The sequence below is a fragment of the Chenopodium album genome, chromosome 6, assembly GCF_948465745.1.
Source record: "Chenopodium album chromosome 6, dcCheAlbu1.1, whole genome shotgun sequence".
NCBI lineage: Eukaryota > Viridiplantae > Streptophyta > Magnoliopsida > Caryophyllales > Amaranthaceae > Chenopodium > Chenopodium album.
In genome coordinates this window covers 24,749,286-24,752,071 of record NC_137839.1, presented here as the reverse complement: position 1 = coordinate 24,752,071, position 2,786 = coordinate 24,749,286, and the positions used below count along the sequence as shown (strand labels likewise).

General features: G+C 39.4%; 1 non-coding gene across 1 annotated transcript; it reads right to left on the bottom strand.

Annotated features, from left to right (window-relative positions):
- Positions 1–1,762: 1,762 nt before the first annotated feature.
- Positions 1,763–1,869, bottom strand: LOC145637564 (small nucleolar RNA R71). Its single transcript, XR_014114335.1, has one exon. It is a non-coding gene; the product is annotated as a small nucleolar RNA R71 (small nucleolar RNA).
- Between the last annotated feature and the right edge of the window lie 917 nt (positions 1,870–2,786).

Genomic DNA, 2,786 nt, shown 5'->3' with positions numbered 1-2,786 from the left:
CCAACCGAATAAAACTTTGAGAGAGTTTGGTGTCCCTCCACCATACCAAGAAGCGAGTGGGATTGTTACTTGACAGGGTAAAGTCGTATTCCCTAATAAAAAATAATTACCTAAATCACTAACTACAGTAGATAGGGAAGTAGGGTCGAACTCCACAGGAAAACAAGTCTTTTTAATTCTAATTAATTATTATAATCTAAATTATCTAAGTAACCAATATTTTTAGGTATGAATTCTATACTACGAAGAATAAGTTTAGGGAGAGAAGAATCAGTAATAAGGAAACCTAGGGTCACAGGTTCACCAATAATTAATATTCCGGGATAGAACGAAGTAATTAATAATTAACAATGCACAGATAACATGATTAACAGGCTCTCGCAATTTATTAATCAACATAGATCTAACAGGCTCTCGCAATTTACTAGACCTAAGTTCCTATTAAAATTAGCCTTTAATATTAAATCAACATCTGCTCGATTCATCAAATCAATATTGCTAAACATTCACAATCAAATTGCATCTGCTCGATTCATAATCTAATTGCAAGGAATTAAAACAATTCAATAGGAAATTATCATGCAATATCAATAATCAATAATAACAAACTATCCCTTCATATTAATTATGGATCCCCATAAACCCTAGAATGGAACTACTCACTAATCATCATAACTAAGCTAATCAAGTAAATAATTAAAAGCATAATCAAGAAAACAATTAAAATAGCTGAAATTAAAAAGGGAAGAAATTGTACCAAAAATAAATCTGGAAGTAAAGGAAGTATTAAGAACAAAAGTTTAGAGAGAATTTAAGAAAGAGAAAAATACTAAGTAGAGAGAGAAAGTCTAAGAAAGAAGGTAACTAATAATTCCGTACAAATCGTATTTAAACCTCTTCTAAAACAAGAATTAAAACTAAACTAATCAGCTTCTAAGAAAACACGCGCCCGATCGGGCGAAGGGCCGCCTGATCGGGCCCGCCTTTTTTACAATGCCCTTTACTGATGTGTCGCGCCCAATCGGGCGCGCCTCTTCCTTGAGGGTCCTTACGCGCGCAGCCGCCCGACCGGGCGTATGCTTGCCCGATCGGGCCCGGTCTTCTTCTTCGAGGCTTGAACTTCGATTGGGCTAGATTTCTCGGCCCAATTCGGATTTCCTCTCGGGTCTCGAATACTTGGTCCAAATGCCTCGTGATCCCAATTACCGAGCCCTTAATCACCGGCTCTCACCGATCCTGGGCTCCAAAAGTGGTCGTGTCCTTCTAGCTTCCGTAGTCGATCCAATAAAGCCCGGGAAAATGCTCCAAGAGTGCAATTTCCTGTAAAATACAACTAAAACCACGAAAACACTAGAACACGCAAATTAGTAATAAAAGTGGCCCGAAAGAGCCAAAAACACTACTAATAACGACCAAGGGACGGGGATAAAACACTATATAAACTAGACATATCATTACTCCCACCACCGAGGCAAACAATTTTGAGATAAGGCCCGCCCTTATCACCTTGATCGAGGGGCATCAATTCTTCGGGGCCAAGCATAAGGATCCCATTTCACATCTTAAGCAATTTACACGGTATTGTAGCACCATGAAGGCTAATGGGGTGACTCCGGAGTACATCCTTCTAAGTATGTTCAAATTTTCTCTCACGGGGAGTGCAAGTGATTGGCTTGATAGGTTGCCTCCGAACTCATTGAACACATGGAATGAGGTGACTTTGGCATTCCTTGGGAGGTTCATTCCTATTGGGAAAACGGCGGAGTTAAGGTCCAAGATTTCAAACTTTTAACAAGAGCCCGATGAGTCTCTCTATGATGCTTGGGAGAGATTCAAGAGCTACCAACAACAATGCCCTCACCATGGCATGGAGAATTGGCTCTTGCTCCATGGGTTTTATAGAGGTCTTTTAAGAGCGGACCGAGTACTTTTGGATGGAGCATCGGGAGGACCTATCATGAACAAGCCACCAACGGAGGCACTAAAGATCATAGAGGATGTAGTTCAAAACTATACCGATTGGAGCCCCAATGAGAGAAACACTTCCAAGAAAGGAGGAAAGTATGAGGTAAAGCTATCGACATGATTAATTCAAAATTAAATGCTTTATCTTCTAAGTTTGATCAATTGCAATCCTATTCTCTATCCCCTTCCTCAAGTCAAAATTCACATGCATCTAGTTCATTAAATGAAAACATGTCAATACAAATGATGTCTTGTGATGCTTGTGGAAGTGATGATCATGTTACTTCGGAGTGCTATTTGTATAATGATTCATGCTCCCCTTCCCCTTCCATGGAACAAGTAAATGCAATTAACAATGGTCAAACCAATCCTAGGTATGACCCTTATTCCAACACCTATAATGAGGGATGGAAACATCACCCAAACTTTGGTTGGAAAGGGGGCCAAACCCAAGGAAATGGTCAAGGTCAATATAGTGGCCAAAGGAATGTTCAAAACAATAATCAAGGAAATTATAGGAAACAAGGTAGTGGTAACTATGTGTCAAACAACCAAGTAAATCAACAAAATGACAATAGGTATCACCAAAGAGGTAAATATTCGTCCAACAACAACCCACCCGGTTTAATGGAGGAAATAAACCTACCCTTGCTCTTATCCCTCAACTTCCTCTCCAAATTCAAGATCCCCCTCCTAAGTCAAGCCTAGAAATAACAATGGAAAAATTTGTTAATGCTCAAACTAAGAAAACCAATGACTTAGAGGAGACTATCAAGCAAGTGCAAGTCAACAATAAGATGCTAGAAACTCAATTAACTCAA